General features: G+C 35.2%; 1 protein-coding gene across 7 annotated transcripts in view; it reads right to left on the bottom strand.

The window, feature by feature from the left end:
• Window positions 1–24,003, bottom strand: part of Dlg2 (discs large MAGUK scaffold protein 2) — a 1,953,494-nt gene that overhangs the window by 1,496,796 nt on the left and 432,695 nt on the right. The gene's annotated exons all lie outside the window — the stretch shown is intronic.

The following is a 24,003-nucleotide window of genomic DNA, read 5'->3' as shown; positions in this document are numbered from 1 at the left end:
GGTCAGAACTTTTAGTGAAGGGAAATACATGGAGCGAGCGTGATGCCTGTACTTCTGCCCACTCAATGCCATCATCAACTTATTAGTAAAACATGGCAAAAGACTGAGAATAAGATAAGCAAATGTCTTAATAATCACACAATAGTAGAAGATAAACTGAGTCCAAGGTCGGTGAACTGGCCCAGTGGTAGAAATGCTTGCTGTGAAACCCGAAGACCTGAAATTTATTCCTGGAACCTACATGAGTAAGGAGAGAATTAACTATGTAAAGTTCTTCTCTGGCCTCCACACAATTGCCTCCCTGACTCTACACAGATAATAAATACATATGTAAAGGGGTGAGGGGCTCAAAACAAGGAAACATCCTATAGCATCTCACTGTCAGGGCTACAGGTAGAATTATCTTGGAGACAGGGATAAGATAAAGCAGAAGATATCATCCTCGCAATAACTGAAATACGGTGCTGGCTTTGGACCACCCTATAATTTGAATACTCTTATTTATCTTAAAAATATCTGCATTTAAGAAACAAAAGTAAAACTCAACTAAAGGAAGATGCTGTTTATTTTATCTTTAATTTTTTAAATATAATAGATATCACTCGTAAAAAGCTTAGCTGCACACTAAGAAACAAGATGAAAAATGAAAAATATAGCAGGCTCACAGCTCATTCAGATATTAGAGTTATGAGAAATAACCCTTCAAATAACCATAGTTGATGTGTTTCAGGAAAAGAACCATCCCTCAGGATATGAGTATTTTTCTGTATAGTTCTTATTCTTTACTTGAAAGATTATTTTTAAGCTGCTTTTCAAAACACACACAAAAGTGCGGAAATTTCTCCAGAGAAATAGATCTTTGAAAAAGAATCAATGCAAATTCAATAACTAAGAAATTTAACATGAAATCAAGAGTTCAGCTGGTGATTTTTTTAAAAAGAACAGAAGACTGAAGACAGCACTAAATAAATTCAAAATAAAACACAGAAAAATAAGGGAAGAGATGATCTTATAATGCCAAGACAAGTTTATATGTGTAATTAAATAAAAAGTCTACAATACCTTTTTATTATAGTAAAAAGTAAATAAATCTACCTAACTAACTTGAAATCTAGCTTCTCAACAAAGGTTTTACTGTCCAGCACAATATAGTGTGATGGTTTGGATTCAAAGCATACCTGTGTAGGAGTCATGTGCTGAACAGTTGGTTCACAGATAGTGGCACTGGGAAGTATTTAGCATCAATGAAGTCATCATTTTTTGGCATTCTTGGGAGACTAAAGCTAGGAGGTGGGGCATACTTGTAGAGCATGCCATTGAAAGTCATTTCTTGTTCCTGGTGACCCTTGCTTGTTCTCCAATTCTCATCTGTCATTAAGAGATGACTTAGCTCAGTTTTGTGGTCTTCTGTCAAATCATGCTCCAACACAGAAGTAATAGAGCTAAGTGGCTATGGCCCATAACTTCTTTTTTTCAGTTAAATCTTTACTTTTAATTGACAAATGCACATTTATGATGCACAGTGTGATATTGAAACATGAATACATTATTGGGTGACTAAATTGAGCTGAGTAATATACTCATTACTTCACAAACTTATGTCTTATTATAAGAACACTTGAAATTTATTCCCTTAACCTTTTATCTTTTTCTCAACTATTTTCATTTTTTTAATTTATTTTTTTTAGATATTTTCTTTATTTACATATCATATGATTTCTCCTTTTAAAGTTAGCAATCAAACAAATCTTTACTCTTTCAAATTTATTTCATTGCTCTGATCTATCATCAAAACAATGAAAAGAGATTAACACATTGTCTGAGTATATTACTTTAGGCACAAAGCTGAATAACAGATTTTTAGAATAGTTCATCTTGTATGACTGAAGCTTTACCCTATTTTTTCTTCTGATCACCTAGTGTGCACCACTTGATATTTAGTTATAGTATAATTGAGCACTTTAATTTCATCATGAGTATAGTTGTGAATTATTCTCCTTCTACACCTGGAATATTTCATACAACATGACTTTCATGGGGTTACACTGCACTGTATACGTTGTATTGAGTGCCTCTTTTTGAGAAATGGCTATTGAAATAATTTGTTCTTTTTACTTATTTTGGTTTTATTTTGTTTTGTTTTGTTTTGTCTTTTTACTGAGATATAGCAGTTCCTTATATTCTTTTTAAATTACTGATCAGGTGTTTTCTACTATGGAGTAGCTTAACATCTTACATGTTTGATTACTTCCTCATTGTAAAGAATAATCTAGGTTTCAATAGACATACCTCTGTATGGATGTGTGTGTGTCTGTGTATGCGCATGCGCGTGTGCACACACATTTGTGCACACATGTTTGTGCATACATGTGTATGTTATTCCATTGTTCATCTGTTTGAATTAAAGTTCCTTTCTGTGTGTTTTTTTATGTTGCAATGGCACCATTTTATACAAATATTTATTAAGACTGCATAAGTGAAACTCAAATTATTTTACATAATTTTTCACTAATGTATTACCTAACAGAGCAGTTACAAGATCAAAATTAGCAACTTATTCTTGACCCCTTGTGCTCATCTGTCCCTTCAGAAGACATATCCCTTAGGACATGTCATGCTCTTTAAAGAAAGCATATCCATTCAAGCCTTAAAAGAGTAAAACAATAAAATTGAGGAAATTTAGCATTTTCTTCCAAAGAAAAATCTGAGCACTGTGGTGCAAGTCCTTTATGTTTGTCTCTGCCAGAAGCATATATGCAACTTCAAACTTCACTAAAGTGAATCACTTTTATCAAATCCAGAAAAACTATGCACTGTGCACTTTACAACTAAGTCATGACACATGACACCTTTTTGTATTGCAGTTTCCTCATTTTTGTTGTAGTGAGTAGAAATGTTATAAATCTAAAGCATGAGTTAACTGTGTCAATAGTTTTGTTCTCAGTCTGAGCTTCATTTCAAGGCATTCCATCTTACAATCTCTTCCCTGAACAATCTTTCCAGTATGTTCAATATTTGGTCCCTATCGAGTACTTCCAGAAACCTCCCCAACCCCAGGAACTTAGCATGTCCAAAATTTGTATGATTATGTTGCAGAATAGGAGGATAGGTCAATCTGGTGAACAGAACTGTCAAGAAAGAGGTCATGATGGAGTGTATGGCACAGCACATATGTTCAGCTTTCCATTACTGTACTTATAAACCCAAAAGTTTCATTCTGATTATCTGAAATTTCATTCTGGTTATCCGATAGTACTCTATGTATCTATAGTCACAGAGCTCTTGGAGTGATTTGGAAAATAGAATGAGGATTGTTTGTTTGTACTTTATGAATAAAAATCTATACCAAAGCAAAACCTGAAAACTGTCGGAGTCGGGTTAGACTAAGTAATCTACAAAATATGTTATATTTCAAAGGTATTTTTGTACTTTAAAGTCTATATCTGCAGCTACGGACTTGATAGTAGTTCCCACTTTACCCACTATATTGGCCAACTGAGTAGATAATTATGGCAGGCAGTGCTTATTTAAAGCCCATTATATCTAAATACATGATAACCTTAGAGGATATTAGTTTCATGATGTGTAAAATTTCCACTAAAAATTAGTATTAAGGATAAATAAAATGATACATATACCCACTCACATATATGCATACATGTACATAGAAATATGCTCATGCATGATATATATCCATACATCTTTATCTACACAAGTGTATTCTCATATACAATGTTTAGCATTTCAGTAAGATTGGATAATTAGTTGTATGAGAGTATTTTTACTCCATACTACCTGTCTCAGTTAGGAATGGCTTGGTAACTATTATGAAATTTAACATATTTCTTTCTCCCTTAGTATCAAAGCAGGGCAGCCTTATATTTCATCCTGTTTATTTTCTCCCTGTGTTAAAGGGAGAAAATAGCAACCAGCCTGTGTTAAAGTCCCTAGAAAATCATACTTTATGAAAATCATCTCTTTCCAAGCACATGCTTCTTTATTCCTGGGTGTTCACAGATACTGCCACTAGCTTCTGTATTCATGAGTGCACACAGCTACTGTCACTAGTTTCTGTATTTCTGAGTATTCAAAGATACTGTCCATTAGCTTCTGTATTCCCGGATGCTCATAGATACAGTCTACTAACTTCCCCACTACTTCAAATTCTAGTCATCATGTCTCAGTCAAAATTATTGTTTCAACTTTCCCTTATCATTTTCAAAAACCCATTAAGTTACCCTTAGGAATATATGTTTTTTTCTTCATTCCATGTAGAGAACCTTTAAAAAACTAGCCTAAAATAGAAGCCACAGTACCTATAGAGTTATCAGAGAGCACAAGGTTGTCTGATTAATGTTATGGGTGTTCTTTGTTCAATAAACACAAGAAGTGATCATTTCAAGCCTCTACCATGGAACCCACTAAATGATATTTGGTTTGCTAAAGCAGTTGTTACACAGGAAGCAAACCCTTTAGTTCCATGCTCTGTATTTTCTTATCATACTCTCCTTCCTATGCAGGGCCTTTCTTCCGTTAAGTAAGATGACTTACCCCTTCACTAACTAAACAGCTGTTTTCTCAGTTGATTTGTACTATCCTCTAGCCATGCACATCTTTTGCCCAAATCATAAGCAGTAGAATAGGTAATATTACCTAATTCTGTATGGATGCAATGTAGGCAACTTGTCAAAGGAGAATACACCCTTGTGTAAAGGCTGTGCCTTACATTCAAGTCTGCTTTACTATGAACACTCTGCTCCTATAGTGTGATCTGCTAAACTGTACAAGAATGATCATGTACTCAACGCCCCCTCTGTTAAAGGCTATTCCATTCTATTACTCTGACTGTTCTGGCTACATCCTTTTTCTTGTTCCAAAATCTCACAGCTTTATGGCATTTGCCATGAGTTTCCAACAGTGTTACTACTTTTTACTTTCATGTTGATATGTAGGTTCCTGTGAATTGGTCTTCTCATTCAAAACCAGGTTTTAAAATGTGGTACAAAGCAAGTCCCAAGATGAAATCTAAGCATTCCACTTTGGTAACTGTATGACTTTGAAACTTTAGTTATTCTCTTTCTGGCACTAGCTCCTCATTTATAAAGGAGGTAACAAAATCTATAGCATAGAGTTGCTATAGTAATCAGGTTCTATATAAGACTCTCAGAACTATCAAGCACATTGTTCACTAAGTTACTGAGTGGTAATAATCTATTCATATCTTCACTTCTTTTAGTGACACATTTGACATTAAACATTAATGGTCATTTCATGACAAACATATGAAAGATCTGATCATTGAGATGACAGGCAGACTCTGAATACCAGACACTTTTCCATGATGAAAGCTGATTCCAAATCTGACCAGCCAAAAAATGTCCCACAGGTTACTGCAAACTTGACTGCACAAAAGAAAAAAGTTATATTGTAGTAATCAAATGTGACATGTGAATAAGCCACATTATAGATAGCAATGAAAATAAATACTGATTATTATTTGAAAGTGACAAGATGACACACTTATGAAGGACTAGATGAATCTTGTTTACCAGAAATCTGAACCTTAACTTCTCTGGAAATGTGTAAATTCTTCAGTTAAGACTCCTGTGATCTTACTAAATTACTGCTGTTAATGATATGAGACTCAACTCTGGAAGAATTTATGTCTCAACTAAAGGGAAGTTTTCAAATATAAACTGGTCTTTGTAACTTAAAAAATATAACAGGCACTTGAGTGCAGAAAATATTCCTTAAAGTCCAGTTTAAAGAGTAATTTCAAATCTAGACATTCTTATGATTGGAAGAGACTGGACTGAGCCTTGAAGGCAAACAGTTATTTAACTATCTGTACATTTCTCTGACTTACACAGAAATGGGAAATGGTTCTCTAAAAATGCTTTTCTAAAAAGAATCCAAAGTCAGTCTTCCCTGTTTTTATGTAATCCATCGAGATGAAAATTTCTTCTTTGCACAGTTCAGTCCATGCCAGAACACAAATGGAATGAGAATAAATTTAACATTTGCATCTCTATATCACTCAAAAAATGGTTCTGTGAACATATGTGAATTTTCAATAAAATGAGAAAAGAGAATTATCTCTAATCATTCTTCATCTCATTGTCCTCAGTGTGACAGTTGTACCTAGGATGGAAACAATTGCTATTGTGTTCATGCTGAATTTAAAAGCAGGCCTCTTTTCATTTCACTTGTCACTAAGGCAGCTCTTACCACATTGCACATTCATAAATGTTGCTGAACTAGAATATGGAACCCTACCATCTTTCCAAATCTTTCCATGGCTGTGATTCTCAGACACCTGAGTGGACCAGCTCCAGAAGCATGTATGTACAGATTCCATCCTCACATTCCTACGGTCTTACGAGATTCAGATTGGAGGATAGGGATCTGCTTTTTCAAACAAACTTTCTAGGCAATCCTGATGCAGACCTTCACCTACCATGTTTTGGGAATTGCTAACTTTCAAATAATTTAAGTAATAATAGTCACAAGTCATATGAACAAATACTCCTTGCTGAGGGCTTCACATACTTCCTCTCATTTCATCCCTGTGGCAGCCTGTGGTTTAGACTTTCTAGCACTTATGTGCAATAAGAATGTCAGGGCTCAGGGAAATTAAATAATTTCTAGGGTTATCAAGTTAATGGAACTCAAAGAACAGCAGTGTTAGTATTTGATGTTCTAAAGTCCATTATCTTAAAAAAATATATTCAATTGTGAGAAGCAGAGTGTGTGTACTGCCAATAGTTTTCCTTAGCAACATGTTTATAAATGTCATCCACAAATTTGGCTAAGAACACCGATCACTCTTTCAAGTGGATGACATTTTCATCATTCAATAGTATCAACAGATATCCTGGATCATGATTCACAAAGGTTTCTCTTCCTATGAAGATTCAAAACAGTCAACAACCAAATGCACTTGAAATTAGGCCATCTGGTTCAGTACTTAATATTAGAATGCCTTTTCTTTTTGAATGGAAACAAAAAATATCAGATATACATATATCATTTTATTTCAAACCAAGCCTGAAGATGGCCAAAAGAAGACATTTTATTACAGATGTGCTAGGTAAACATACAGTCCTTAGTCCTTAATTTAAAAAATCTTCCATTTTCCAATATTAACATGAACAGAAGAAATAGGGATACATTCATAAAGGTTACCCAGTAACTTTTAAATCTTCTTTATTACCCTGTTTACTGTCAGAGTCTTGAGTCCAAGGGCTATGAAAGCAAAAGGGGTCCCCTGCCAGTTACTCCATAAAAATCTTTCAGTATTCCCTCTGATAATGACATCAATAATGTTTTCAGTTTACTGGCAGTAGCCAAGAAATTGCATTAAAAGGTCATCTGGGGCAAGTGGTGACTACATATTCCTTAGGGAGTTCTTAACCTTTTTCATTTATAAAATTGGCAGATAAATAGCCATCCTACAAGGCTACCATAGAGAGTACACATTTACATGTAGAAAAAAATCTTAGTAGAATTCCTGTTAAGGGATGTAGTGGTGCTGGTCTTGTTCCTACCATCCTTAAGCTCACTTGGATCTGTTTGTCTTTAGCATCCCCTTGCGTTAGCACCACTTTAGCTTCTATATGCAGGCACACCTCCTTGCCTATTTTCACATTGAGACCATGGATAAACACTCAACAAACATCAATAAACCTGAAGTTTCTCTGTCATTGAATTTTATTTTTAAAGTTTTTAGAAGGTATCAGTGCTTACAAGTTAATGAGTCAATCTTTAAGTACTTTGAAATATGTGAATTCAACAATAGGGAAATGATGAGGAGCCCGATGTATCATTAGCAGGGGGAAAATGGTACCATCAGGACTCAGGCATGAATGATGAGAGAAGTACCTATTCATCCTTTAATTTTGTTAACTTATGAACATACCTTGAAATAAACTTTGTTCATACACATCTATATTGTGAGGGGGGTGCGGGCACATGTGTGAAATCATCGGTACTTTTGAAAAGGGTAGCATGCTACTCCAAACATGCCTATGGAAGCTGATAAAGAGCCTCTACACTAAAAGCTTTATGAGTGCAAGAACAATGACCATCACATACTTTTTGTCCCCAGTCCCAGGGCATATGTAATAACATATACTAAATCAGACTTTGAATCACAAAGGAAGAAAATGTTGGATAAATGAGCTGGGAGACAATGCTCTATGGCAATAGGTTTTAATTATGGTTACATTAAAATTAACTGAGCATAATTGGGGTTAGTGTGCCCTTCTTTCCATTGCTTATTAAGTTAGAATTAGAAAGGAAGTAGGCAATCTAAGGGAAGGAAATCAGATCTGGGCAATAAATACATGAGAATTATACAAGGTGTCACACAGACATTAAAAATAAAACTAAAACAGGTTCTCATTTTACCTAATTATACGTGAAAAAAGGCAAAACTTATTTAATATAAAATTCACATGATTGAGGATTTAAGTTTAGAGGATTATTTTAACAGTATTGCTTTAAGCATCCACTCAAAAGCAGTTGTGTGTATATATGTGAGTGAGAGAGAGACCAAGAGAGACAGAAAGAGACATGGAGAGATAGACACACACAGAGACACAGAGACAGTGACACAGAGACAGACACAGAGATAGTGACACAGAGACAGACACAGAACTGTGTGCTGGGGAATCTAATCCTGTAACTCATTCCTGTTAGGACAATGGTTCTGCCACTGATCAAAAGCTCCAGACTAACAATATTTCTCAGATTCTGAACTATGTATACACCATGACCTGAGAGTTCTAATTTGTAGCATACAGAAACTCATCTAAATCCCAAAGACATCCATTACATTATTCTTTAAATATGTGAATGCTTAAAGACAACTGAAAACTTCATATACACACAGTGTGATATACTACAGAACTTGTATAGCCTGGATGGAGTTCAATATAACACAAATACAAAAAGAAATCTATACAGAAAGATCTTGAAATGAGTGAAATATAAAAATTTCAGAAAGCTCCAAAAACTGTAGAATATGCTATTATATCAATATGTTCTCCATCTTTTCCTTTCTTGTGTGCTTACACATTTGCAATGACTTCTGACTCTATATGAGCTGAGCATACATATAATGGTAGGGACTACTGTCTGTAAGAAAAATCAGTGATAAATGGTAATGACAGCATCTTTTGGAAATGAAAATGAATTGCTATTTTTAATTATATTTATTCATTTATGTGTACGTTTACATGCTTATGTGAGCTAATGTGTACCATGTGCATGCAAAGAGCCCAGAGAGGCCAGAAAATGGAGTCAAATCCCCTGCAGCTGGATTTCCTGAGGATCGTGAGCTGCAATGTGGGTGCTGTGAAGGAAGACAGGTTCCTCTGTAAGCTCTAAGTACTCTCAGCTGTGAAGTCATCTCTCTGGTCTCTGAGTAGCTAGTCTAGTGAAGGTGTCTTGTCTTCAGTTGTAAAGGTGGTATCTTGGTGTGTTAAGCATGAAATGAAAATTATATGGAGGAGATAAGAGAACAGCAAACCTCTTGTCATTTTCATTGGTTGGTGATAATATTTAGAGTATTCTTCTGGTAATCTCAAGCCCATATATTTGGGCTTTGTTGTAAAAGTTGTAAAAAACAAATAAAAGTAACATAAAATATGCTTCAGAAACATAGATGGATAAGGTAAATTTGGGTTTTAAAAAACCTGCTTCCCCTTATAAGAACTTGGAGTTTCCATTTGACATATTTAATAACTGAAATGCTTTTCTCTACCCTGATAACAGGCAATTTGGATATGGCCTATGTGGTCAGAAAATTTGATTAAAATGTGCCAAATAAGATTATAAGCTTTTTATTAAGAAATACAAATGACTGAAGAAATGGGTAAAAGCTAAGACGCTTCCTGCTGTGGTTTATTTCCAGGCTTAATCCAGGAAATAGCCAATTAACTTTCCAAACTTTCTGTACCCACCTGGAGATGACAGTCCTGACAATGTTTTGACAAGTCCTGCAGGCACCAAAACTGTCCCAAATTTTGCAAATAATTCCATGTTCCAATGACATCTAGTCCCTGTCTCCCAGAGCACTGCCTTGAAGCATCAGACCTCACAGATTCATACAGTCCTCCTCTGGGAGGTTCACCACCCTCTGGGCAACTTGTGATATGCAGTCACATTCAGCCATTCATTCTGGAGTAATCAGTCCTCCAATAGTTACTAGGTGGAGGCGTGTGTACCAAAACACCCAAAGAAGCACTGATAACAAACCCATGAATCACTCAGGCTCAAAGACTCTTTCTTCAAATACTTATTTTAATGTTGTTCTGTTCCACAACAGGGGTGAACATGGTTCACTTGCCATCATTTACCATGTGTGCTTTCCTTGTGCCTCAGGTCTTGAACTATACACTGAAACTCTGAGATGCCTTAGTCCTCGGGAGCCCCTGCCCTACTGATTATATTTATTAATTTATTCTGCATATACTTATTCAATTGACAGACACAGAAAGGTGAGACTCAGTAACAAAATCTGAAACAGATCCTAGTCTAATGAAGTGAGAGAGAAAATTGCTGAAGTCAGTTTTATATAACACTATAAAGATAGATCAAGGAGACTGTTGACCATAGATTGTGAAACACAAACTCTGTTGGCTGTCTACAAAAATCAACATATGAGAAACTATGTTAGCTATGATTAATGAGCCCCATGTAGGAACTGAAACAAAGTGACTGGAATAAATTTAGCACAATATATTTCTCTAAATGCTTGTATCACAACTGTTTGGAAATAAATTTCCAATTTTCTCTTTGACAATTATTTTTCTCTAAATTCTTTGCTAACAAAATATTATACAAATATAAAATTTCAAAATGAAAATTTCACTATATTGAATGCTAATCCATCACTCAATATTAATGCAATCCAATGATTTAAAAAGGCAGTTAAGATGATACTTGTTAAAATAATCATAAAAGTATGAAATAAACTATTGCATACACAATGTCATTCAAAATGCAAAGCTGATACTTTGAACAAAATGTGGGGAATGTGAAAAAATATAAAAGAAAATACAACTGTTTTTCCCTCAGTGAAACATTTAGTTTGGGTTTATGCTTGAAGGGATAGTCACTATTTTCCATCTCTAGAGCATGCTTTCTTCAACTGTAAGAAAGGAGTACCATATAATGTATAGAACTCACTTAGCATATTTCCACAATCAAGTAGACTGTGGATACTTGATCTTAGGTATAATAAAAGCTCATATATGTCAGCCCTTGAATGACATAACACATATCACTATATTTTCATTTCACCTAGGATACAAGGATTACTGTTACTGCCTTCATCTATCGTTCAATAAACCCATATCAAATGTGTTTTATAGATAGTAAGGTGCTATTATTTTTCCAGTTTATATAATTGCAAAATCACAAATCAAATCTCTGCCATTATACATCCTACTATACATGTCCAAACTTTTAGACATTGGGATATAATATCACCCTCAAAATTCATATTCTAGAACTTCAAAACTGATATAACAAAACAAAAAAAGAAAAAGAAGGACTCATACACACAAAAAAGTTTTCATTATGTTTTAAGTAAGCTTACAATTTTGTTTTGTGTCACATTGTAGCTATATTTTGCTGTATATTACCCACAGGTCATGAGTTTAATACACCTAACTCTATTGTGAAAATCTGTTAAAAAAAGAATATTAAGTTAATGATCAATATGTCAAATGATATGGAGAAAACAGAGGAAGCTAAAATAGCAGTCAGTGCATGAAAAGTGTACAATATATACAGTCATTAAGGGGGTGTCATTAACTGCATGATCAGGTTAATGCTTAGCATAGAACTATACTTAACATCTTGCACTGAACTGAACAAGAGGCATTTTAATTACCAAGAATATGGGTTTCTCACAATAATACCTACTTGAATGTCAAAGGCAGACCATTCAAGCTATACAAATGTTGTAAGGAGCAATAACCTTTTGAATATGAATCTGTTGGTTATTTTACTGCTATTCTTTTCATAGATATTATCTTAAGAGTCTATCCTGGGGAGATGACATGATTGTCCACGATATAAATGACAGGTACATGGTGGCATTTGTATCCCTCCTCTGGTGCTATAATATTCCTTACTTGGACTGCCATCGATCCACAACGTCATCTTAACTCAACATTACAGTCCATCATCTTATGCAAGTCTCAACATTACAGTCCATCATCTTAAGCAAGTCCCTTTCCTCATGAGTTTCTACACTTCTCCTTCAGAGCATTTATCTCCTAGGTCGAATGCCACAAGTATGTGCATGAAAATGCTAGAAATTCTCCTTCACGTATCTGAAGAAAACCTATTAAGATATCATGAAATAATTTAATATTGCTTTCCAACATAACATTTTTGAACACTGCAATCTTTCATTAGCTTCTTATAAATTTTGCTTTATCTTCCCAATTATAACATTAACTTATTTTTTTAAAGGAGTTGGTGTCCACTAGAGTGTCTACATATAGTAGACATTATGCAAAGTAGACATTGTGCAAAGATCAGACTGTCTTCCAGCACATGGCTAAAATTTAATCAGTTGATTTGAAGGATACCAAGCCAAGGATGCCATAGAATCACATGTGTGGCCAAGATTAGATGGTTGCACTTTCTATTCATACATTTTGTTCCATTTATAGTACAATCACCTTGGGGATAGAAAGCTATTAATAATCTGTCTTCTTTCCCTTTTTGGCAATCTTTGTTTCTTGCAAGCTTTACAGCGGCTACATAGAACGACAATTCAGTGGTCATGGCACACCATATCAGGTCTTTGCAAGCTTTCAATAGACTGTAGATGCCAACTTGTAGTAAACTGATACAATTCAAATATTAAAAAACCTGGGTTCAATCAAATGCAAAACAACAAAATGCTTTCCTACCACAGTCTTAAGTAGTAACCCTGTATTGAGAAGGCTACTATAAAGTATCCATTCATACACATTCCTTATGCATTTTTATCTACATATATATTCAATTATTAATTTTAACCATCTCCTTATTATGAAACATTACTTTTTGTTAAAAATACTGTATTTGATTTTATGAAATGAAAATAAGTACAAAAGGTAGAAGAATAAAATTTATTTGCCAAGTACTAACTAATCCTGTGCCAGGAACTGTATTCATAGAGCTACATAATTATATCAATTTGAATGAAAATGTTTTATTTCCATCTGACTCTTTTTATAAGATAACATAATAAATAAAAGTATGAGTAGACAAAGCTTAAATATTAAGCAACTTGTCCAAGGTCAAACATGTACCAGGCATTTCAACACTGACTCCAAAGTCAATGACTTTCAGCACTTCACCACCATGCCTTCTTAGCAAACATATTGCATACAACAGGTAATCCATATATACACTGAACAAATGAATACTGTTAGCAGCATTACTGTCAACTTTAGATGGTTGAATTATGAAGAGAATACTGCAATCAAAATAAATTACTGAAATTCTTCAGTTCACAATGCCTCTGCCCCTAAAAACATCTCTTCCAGCTGATCTTAAGTGCCATAGGAAAATTGAAGATACACCAAAAATTATATTTGTCATTGTGTTGTCTTTTTCATTCCATACATGGATACTTCCTTTATCTAATTTTTATACAATGTATTTTATAATTATATGTTTCCCTCCTAGATTATCCCCAGATCTCTACCCAACCAACTTTATTTTCTATCCCTCTCAAACCAACTAGAAAGACAAAATGAAAACAATACCCATAAAAGCTCAAACATTAAAACAAATAAATAAAAGACCAATAAACAATGACAACAACAAATACCCCCAAAAGTAAATAAAACAAGAAATTCACACACACACCATCACCATCACCACCACTACCACCACCAATGCAACTACAACTACAACAACAAAATGTAGTTTTATGTTGGCCAACTTCTTCTGGACATAAGGCGTGGAGTGTGGTAAATATACCCAGTGAGACTCCACTGAAACAACCCAGTTTTCTCTTTGCCAGTGGGTATCAACTGTAAATACCTTCTTGGTTAGTAGTGAGACATTATGCTCACTTCTCTTCTCAGTGTTGAGTCCCCCCTGGATTAAACCTATACAGCCTCGCACATGCTACTACAGTCCCTGTGATTTCATATGTACATCAGTCCTGTTGTGCCTGGTTACACTGCTGTGTTGGAGTCATCTACAACCCCCATGTATAGTCGTTCTGCCTTCTCTCCTATAGATCTCTGGGCCAAGACTGGAAGGTATTCATTTAGGACTGAGTTCTTCAATGTCTGCACATTGCCCAGCTGTAAGTCTCTCTGCTAATGCCCATATACATGAAAAAACTTTTCTGATATGATAGTTGATTAAGGCACTGGTCTGTGTCCCTCCAGCCCAGTGTTGTAGGCTGATCCTTTATGTAGAGTGTTTCTACAAGTTAGTGTATAATACAGAGGGATGAGCTAGACAGAGAGTCACAACATTAAGCTTTCTAACACACATAATTCTATAATTTCTAATCACCTGGATTGCCATAATTCTGACTGTTTTTCATTGTTGACATATAATTTGGGCTCACTGGAAAACATTCTAGAATCCACCAATCATAATAACTTTGGTTTTATTTTTAGTATGACTAAATTAAAGTCATTTGTCTACTTTTGTTTGCATCCCCCCCTGGGTTCTATACACATGCACTGTTCTGAAGAATCCAAAGCTAGTGGAACACAAGATGAGAAGCAATAGTCACAGATGAGTGAAAAACTGAGTTACCCATAACTACTTCCTGTGAGTACTGCAATAGACAACCTGTGCTGTGAACCTTTAGTGAAATAAAACCTAGATGAAGAATAGAAATGGATACTTGAAAACAGAGCAGCCAAAGGGAAATCACAACTCTGCCAAACATTGTGCAACATGAACATTTATTAGCTCCCCAAACTGCACTCATTAGAACATATAAAAAATTCAATTAAAATAAAGAAGCACTCTATGATCCAGAAGGAAAGACACATCATGATTCTGTCAAAACCTTGTGCATCTCCTCATTATGACTGTGCATTACTACATGTGCTTGTGCAAATCATCCAAAGGTCAGTGGACTTGACTTTTCATTAATGAAGTAGCTTGTTACAATTAACTGACTGTGGTGTATTGATATTATGCTTCTTAACAAGTACTCCAAGAAAATTTAACTTGCAAAATGATCTAAGTCTTTTGGATCGCAGTAAGTTACTCTGAAACATGAACAAAACAATGCAGAAGAGAACAAGTACTATCTAATATGGAGCCTGCATGTTTAAGCCTTTGGCTTTCCAAGCATGGTTGTGTTTGTTTCTACAGGTCATCATTTCAAAGCCCTGTATGGTTTAGCAACCTTGTTCTTCATTCTCTGTTCACTAATTTCTTTATTTTCACTCATTACTGAAGTGTCTATCATGAAACAAATATTTAGCAAAGTGTATGCCTCAGATATTATAATAAGTAAAAAAAAAAAACTAGTGAATAGAGCAGAATGATTGTGATAGGAAATTTTTAAAGAAAATAAGGAATTTGTTATAAGAAGAAAGGAGAAATAAAGAAATATCCAGGAGATATCTATGGAAAGAAGGTATCTCTACCAGGTAACATTTGCTTTAAAATGTATAAACAATCAGAAGAAAAATGTTCTGGACACATGGCAGAGCAGTAGCAAATGCCCTTAGGCAGGAATTCTTGAAATCTGGAGAACTGAAATACAGAGTTAACACTCAGGGAAAGGCTGTTACTCCATGAACTGGAGGAAACCAGTTGTTGAAAACAGTATAAAACTCATGTGATTGAAATGGAAAGACATTAAAAGGTTTTAGGTAAGAGGGAAAGTCAGATGGTCAGACTTGTGGTTTTCAGACTGTTTGGCTCACGCATTGACTTATGAGGAGAAGTATGAATAAGATCCAGTTAAAATGTTCTTGTTTGTAGCACAGATACAAAAATGAAAATGGAGATCTGTTAATTTTACATGTTATGGGAATAATGAATCATGTGAGAAGGCCGAGAGAAAGGGAAGCATTCAGGGAGATATTCAGCTCTAGTTCACTTGGCCAACAGTGAGACAAAGCACTGGGAATGGACACGCCTCACAGCGAGAACTCAGAAGATCCCACTGACTTTGACTGTCTTCTGTACTTCACAGTTTTCACTTTTAAGAATGCCTACCAAGCACCATGCACAGGAGAGCGCTAGGCTGACTTTTCACAAAAGAAAGTTAAGAAGGTTCAGTACAAGAAATCAGAGTACAAAGAAAGTGCATAACAGTAGAATATTCTGCTATACTATTCATCTTGTAAGGCTCAAAGGAGGGTCTGGAAATGAAAACAACCCCAACAAACAGCACATAGTAATTCTAAAAGAACAAAGGTAGCCACTGTTTAATCAGAGAAGCAATGTTTGCCATACCTGTATTTCATTATATAAACCCACATTGTAAAATGGTGAATGTCTTTGTCCTGCCTTCCCCAAAAGAAATTTTGTCCCATATTTGGTATGTGTTTAATCAACTACTTTAATTTTATTCATTAACCACAGTAACTTGATCAAAAACTAAACACCAGTTTGTATTAGTCTCTGTATGATTCAGTAAAATAAGACCAACAAGCAGTAGACAAATATAGGAAGTTTTTATTTCAAAAGGAATGATCAAGAATACTCACCCATCATGACAATGATCAGAATCCTTCCTCTTTTTTGTTGTTTGTTTATATGTTTGTTTGTTTGTGAATTATGTACCAATTGTTATGAGCAGAGCTTCTGGCCATCCATAGCTCTGAGTCTTATGGGGTTTTGTAAACTGTTATTGTATTGTTCGTTTCTATGCACAATGAATTATACAATTGTCGGACCTGATTTTATTTTTAGCAGTTCAGTAATTTTTGGTAGTCTTTATTATGAATGTGACACTACACTAGATGGTGAAAGTATTCTCTGTCCTTGAGGTGCACTTTGTGCTTGCAAGAAACTAGACAAGCACATTTAACAGCTAGAGCACCCTGCCAAATGAGGTAAGCCTGTGAGTATGGTGAGATGGTATATGAGAGCTATACAATAGCTAACTAAAAGCAGAGAGACAACACCTTGCAGTGATTTGTTCTGACAGCACTGTCCACAGGTAGAAGAAGAAACCCTTTCTTTCATTTTGAGCACATCCTAGGAAGCTGCATTTTTCTCCTCTAGACATTTAATACTGCTATTCGTCATACTAATACTTCTACCATCTGGTCCATGCCTCTCCCCACTTCTCGCTCTCAGCAGTCGGGCCCACTCACTGCAGTTTCACATAGTAAATAGAGGACATCCCACTCAACATTTCCCACTGGCACATCCCGACTTACTTCTATACTCAAGTACCTCTCTGCACCCAATCTGCATTGACATATCAGACACCAACCAGAACACAGTCCTTAGCTCTCATCCATTCCATCTTCTCAGGAGACTTCTGTTATTAATTAGGACTCATCTATTACATATGTAACTTCTTGTTCTCAATATTGCACATCCATGGTTTCCCATAGAGAGTAAGCTTTTATTAGTGCAAAATACATAAAATGATCACGTTTACTTACTCTTGAGCACTACCACTTTATTGAAACTGCTGTCCCAGGACCCCTTTGTAAATCATCTACTGTGACTTTGTTCTTTACTTAGTAGCTTTCTTGTCTTCTTCAACTTGTAGATATGCTTGGTTTATATTTTAAAAAATCTTCTTGATACCTTTGCTTCTGTCTAGAGACTTTTCAATAGATTTCATACTCCTCCCTCTACTATTTTTAAAAAGGAGACTGCACCAAGACCAAGAATTCATCGGACAACACACTTCCTCCTTTTACTTACTGTGCAATCATTCCATGATTTGGAATATCTGCCCACAAATACCACACATTTGTTCATCTCTCTGATTTTCCACCACCAAGATAATTCACACCACAACTATTTTCATCTGGATTTCTGCATAATCCTTTGCAGAATGATTCTTTTATTTTTTAAATGAGACCATTCACCACCTATGTTTTCATATCCCACCTGTTCTTTATATATCTGCTAGAACAATAACTTCAAAACTCCAACATAACCTCACCCACTCCACCCTGCTCAATTTACAAACTGTAACACTTCAGTGGAGTTCTGAGCATGCTTTTGCTTGTGTCTTCTACCATCGTCTATCCTCCCCGCTCCCTGTTAATCTTATTCTTTACTCTCCGTGGTGGTCTTCCAGTTTTTCAGAAATGCAACTTTCTGTAACAGGTCTCAGTATCTCAGTATATACTATTCATGCTGCCAAAATAGCTCTCTCCATTCTCTGCCCCCCCACCTTTCACCTCTCCCTCCCTCTCTCTCTCTCTCTCTCTCTCTCTCTCTCTCTCTCTCTCTCTCTCTCTCTCTCTCCTTTGTCGATTTACTTTTTAAATATATGTTTAATTAGCATTCTGCTTAGATGTCTTTCTATACATTATTTTCTTTTCAAATATATTTGAATTGAATAGCAATTACCTCAATTATTGATTTATCTTTACATATACACTTACTTATTCTATTTCTGCTTCCCCCATGAAGAAAGGGACAATGCCTGTTTTCTTATACCACTTGAATTTACAGTATCTGGGCATAGTAAGCATATTGCAGATATGCACCAAATTAATTAAGGATAAAGGGAGGAGAGATTGTTTTATGAATGAAGTGAGATAGCCAGAAATTATAAGCTAGGTTTTTACAAACTAAATAGTATATGTTGCTATGATGAAATAGCATTAGGATACAGCAGTTCTGAAAACAAGAAATGTCAAACTCCCACTCCTTCCAATGATTCTTCTTTAGATAGGTATAAAAAGAAAGCATTGCTGTATCCTACAAAATGCCATATATCTTTATAAGGGGCTCTTTTTATCCATGTAGCTACCAAATGTCTACTCAAATTAACTATGGCAATTTTAGCTCATTTCGTCAACACAGAATAAGATAATAAATGTCCCTAGTGGAAACTGCAGGGACAAAATTGATGACTTTTAGACAACTCTAAAATCATGTGATCTGTTCATATATTATCTACAATACTTTGACTTCCTTAAAGGTGGAGTGGAATTAACTATATCATTTCTCTGAAAATTTCATTTTGGCAAAATACATTTAGAAAAACCATTCATTTAAAATAAACTTTCAGAAGATTCTCACTAACAGAGGAAAACTGAATATGCAGTTTCAAACAACCCTGAATAGCATATAAGAAAGATATGACCACAATACAATGACATCCAACTTGTCCTTGAATCCATCCTGATGACCCCACAGGCTTAAGAAATCCCCCAAACTGTTTAAGCAGTAGAGACAGAATTGTAGCCTCATTCTAAGTGACCACAAAATCCATGCTGCTTCTGGTATGTATATCAAATAGACCAGCCAGATGTGAAATCCAAGAATCCTGACTTTTTGGCTTCATGACAGAGAACTGGATTCTCCTCATAGCCCAGCTCCCATCCCAGGTGCTGTGTGGTATCCTGATGATACACAAAGCAGGAATAAATGAGATTCTCTGTCAGTTTCTCACAGGCTTCCTTATAAACCTTAAGATTTCAGTCATAAAACTTCAATCTATGTGTACCTTACAAAACTGCTTTTGGAAAAACATTTTGTATATGAAGTTTTAGCCCAGAATGCATTTTTTGCTTCCAGGCTATAAATAGAGTACAGCTTTTAATGAAAATGCTGACACTACCTAAGGAACAACGGTGTGTGACCAAATTCATTGCAGAGACAAACTGCTTCTCTGAACATCTTTTAAGAAAGTGTTTTTATTGTATATATTTAATTAAGGCATGGATATTAAATCATGCAAAATATTTGCTTCCTCAAAATGCAATTTAAAATAGCCATCAAAATCAATTATCATATTTACTTCCCATACATTGAGAGGTTCATCCAATCCAGATACAAATAGCAGTAACTTCTTAATTAGGTATTTGTTCAGAAGTGTTTGAATATACATGTAAGTAAAGGTATTCAAATATTTATATACAGTTTCTTTTTATGGCCATAGTGGAGTAGTAACTGTTTTGAGACATGAATATTTCCATATAATCTAAGTTTTTGATTAAATGCATGTGTTGTACTTAGCCTTGGGGTGGGGACTTTTATTACAAAGCAAGCAAAGGATCACATTGCATGCTGTCAAATAGGACCTCCTTGAAGAACTGCAGCAATTAAAGTTCCATTCCAATATCAAGCATCATTACAAGTTTACTGTGGGCCAGAGTTTGTCCAAATATTTAGTACAATTCCACTTAGGCTAAGGGCAGTTAGAGACAGCTTCAAGGAGTTTGGCATTGACTCCTGCTCTATACTGGTAGTAGGAAGCAGCGTATTGCTAGACTTGGCTTCCTGGAATAGTTTCATTTGTCAGGAATAACTGAGGCTAAATCTAATGAGTCAAGTTGGCACACAAGCCAAACGACAGGGTAGAGAGAAGAGAAAGCAGGTTCAAGGAAGTCATACAAGAAGCATCCATGTTAGTTTTGTCCAGTTGAGTTGTTTAACACCATTTAGCTTTAACCCTTTTTAAATTTGTAAGTTAGGCACAGCAATATCACAAATGTGTATTGTTCATAAAAGTGTGTGATCAGTATGCACCTTTTCCTATGCCCTATGCTTTTATAATTTCAGCTTTGAGTGGGACTCAAATGAGTAACATTGGAAGAATTGTCATTCATGTCTCTAGCTGGTCTGTGACTAGTTATCAATATGCAAATCAAAAGCTCTCCATGTGTCTGTGGTTTTGCCCTGGAGATCAAACACCAGCAAACCAAAAAGCAGATAACAGTTTGAATGAGACACATGAAGTATTCTTAAGACAGATGAACTTTACATTCAGGATACTGTTCCCATTAACTTATATTATGCTGTGTACTCCAAATCCAAACCAAGCATGTGTCTAGAGACTCTTTCAACAAGCGATAGTGGAATTCATTCTTCCAAGATAGTTCTCTGGAACTTAAGTTGACAACACAAATATAACAATAGTTCTTAACTCAGAAAAAACTTTCAGTATTACAGAAGTTATAACAAATGATTATCAGGGAAAAAAAACCTTTATCCTGTTTGTAGGTTAACCCCTCTACATTTCCAAACTTTGTATTTTCAGTTATAACCTAGACACTTTGAGATGAATTGAAAAAAACTAATTTACCATATTTCATTACTCAGGTATCTTTGAGAGTCAGTAGAACTTAAATTATAACCACCTTGGGATATTTTCATTGCCTATAATAATACCCCAATTAAATTAATATGTAGTGTGTATTTACAAAAAACTAAGCTAAACTCATTCATATGGTATCTCTAATTTTGAAATAAAATTCTTGAAATTTAAGTATGTGTTAATTTTTATGCTAATTTGATAAAGAAGAAAGGGAGGCAAAGAGAGTATAATACATTTGCTCTAAGTCATAAAGCTACGAAAAGATTTTAACAATCTTGTTTGAGTTCAAATCTTATTCCCTTATATCAACCTGCTATCCTTTAGTAATGGCTAAAGGACTCAGTTGAGCAAATATTAAGCTCTACTACAAATCCTTTGTAATGCCAACACATAATAATATGCTGCTAATAGTAAGTGACTGTATCAACCAAAGCTAACCTTGCACACACTAACAGGGTCCCTGTTCTAATACCATTTGTCTGTCCTCCAAGACCACTGCTAGATAAGAGCATAAATTCAGTTGAGCTCTGCAGGATGAATGTGAGAATTCACTTTCCTTGGAGTTTGTCTGTGTTTGAATCATACTTCCAGTTTGTAGGAATTAACTGAAGAGTTTATAAGCTTTATTCTTCCAGCAAATGGAATGTACAGTTAGATAGAGCAGTTTTTCTTAAACCTGAATAATGGGACCAGTGACTGCAGTTAGAAATCACAACAGTAATTCTGATATCTTATTTGGAGAGCTTTATGTATAATTTTAGCTTTACCTGTGTTGACTTGTGATCAATATTTGTGAATTTAAAGTATATGGAAGTAACATATTAATCCCTACTACTGAAGAGTTTAGTGGCTTGCACTTGATTTTTTAAAGATTTATTTATTTTATTTTATGCATAGGAGTACACTATTACTCTCTTCAGACATACCAGAAGAGGGCATCAGATCACATTACAGATGGTGATGAGCCACATGTGTTTGCTGGGAATTGAACTCAGGACTGCTGGAAGAGCAGTTGGTGCTCTTAAGCCCTGAGCCATATCTCCAGCCCTTGTACTTAATTTTTTTAATATCTTGTTCCTTTCTCACTTCTAGCTTCCATTTTTATAACCTGCTAATGCAGGTTTTATTGATGCCCCCTTATGAATTTTTGTACATCTTTTTCTATTAGCCTGGATCATATAACTAGCTAGGTAAATAATGGCTATGATTATTGAAGATGTGCATAAATATGGTTGGAAATAAAGTATTAATGAGTCATAGTGTTCCAATACATGTGCCTAAAAAAGTAAACAGCAAACACAGCAACCACAACCATCACTAAGAAACACAGTGTGGTAGTAAAAATAAGAGGTTTTGAGTTAAAAAGATTATATTGAAATCACCTTTCTCTCACTATAATTTTATGACTTGGAGCAAACACATAACTTGTAAGCATTAAAATTGTTATGGTGTTGACCTCAATGCTATATTGGCTACTTCTAAATGATTCTTAGCTTATAAATATAAGGATAGACATCAACTCAGTGGAATCCATGAAGTCCACAAAAACATTTATACTTAATATATTTTCAAAAAAAAATGTTCCAAGTTAGTCCAGTGAAGAATGAATAGATTTGTTATCAACAAGAAAAGCTACAAAACTTAGATCTATCTGCACATACCACACACAAAAATGAACTCCAAATTGATCAGAGAGAACAATGTAAGAGCTAAAACTTTAAAATACTGAGAAGAAAATATCAGAAAAAGTCTCTGTGACCTTGAGTTACACATAGGTTCATTAAAATGGTGTATTCAGAAGGTTATATTAGGATTTGTTAAAATTTTAAAAGTCATAGTTCAGATAACAATGCCAAAACATGGTAAAAGAATGAAGAGACTTGAACAGAAAATATTACAATCATAAAACTGTTAGATGATGTGCAGAACATAGGAGGAGTTTCATAATTTAACAATTTAAAATTATTACATATGGAGAAATGATTTTGTATAGATGTTTTTAAAACTAGAATAAATAAATGGTTTTAAGTGTATTAAAAGACATTCAACATTGTTAATTTTAGGTAAATTCAAACCAACTCCAAAGCAAAAATCTTTTAAGACCTATTATATCTTCAATAAAATGGTAAGCAATGATAAGAATTGATAAGAATGTATAGAAAACAAAACATGGCAGGCAGTCTCACAACACCCACAGGAAGCTCCATCCCTAGGAGCTCTGACATGCCCAGGATCAGAGGTGAGGAGGACCCAACATCTGTCCCAACACCTAGAGTAACTGGTACCAGCGGGATCAGGGACACAGGAACTCTGCCAGCCCAGTGGCTCTGATTCCTTCTGGTCTCTCTGGGCTGGTGTCCTGAGCAGACCTTGGGCACAAGCTCTGCAGCCAGTCTCTCAACACCCAGTGGAAGCTCCACTCCCAGGTGCTCTAACAAGCCCAGGATCCCAGGATCCCAGAATCACAGGATCACAGAGACAGCTTGACTCTGAGGAGTTCTGATACAACTAGGATCACAGGAAGGACAGGCTCCAGTCAGATTTAGCAAGGACAGGTAGCACTAGAGATAACCAGATGGCATGGGGCAAGCATAAGAAAATAAACAACATAAACTAAGGTTACTTGGCATCGTCAGAATCCAATTCTCCCACCATAGCAAGTCCTAGACACACCATTACACTGGAAAAGCAAGATTCAGATGTAAAATCACTTCTCATGGTGATGATACAGGACTTTAAGAAAGACATAAATAGCACCC

This window comes from Mastomys coucha, unplaced genomic scaffold (assembly GCF_008632895.1).
Source record: "Mastomys coucha isolate ucsf_1 unplaced genomic scaffold, UCSF_Mcou_1 pScaffold21, whole genome shotgun sequence".
Taxonomy (NCBI): Eukaryota; Metazoa; Chordata; class Mammalia; order Rodentia; family Muridae; genus Mastomys; species Mastomys coucha.
This window is presented reverse-complemented; position numbering and strand designations above follow the sequence as displayed.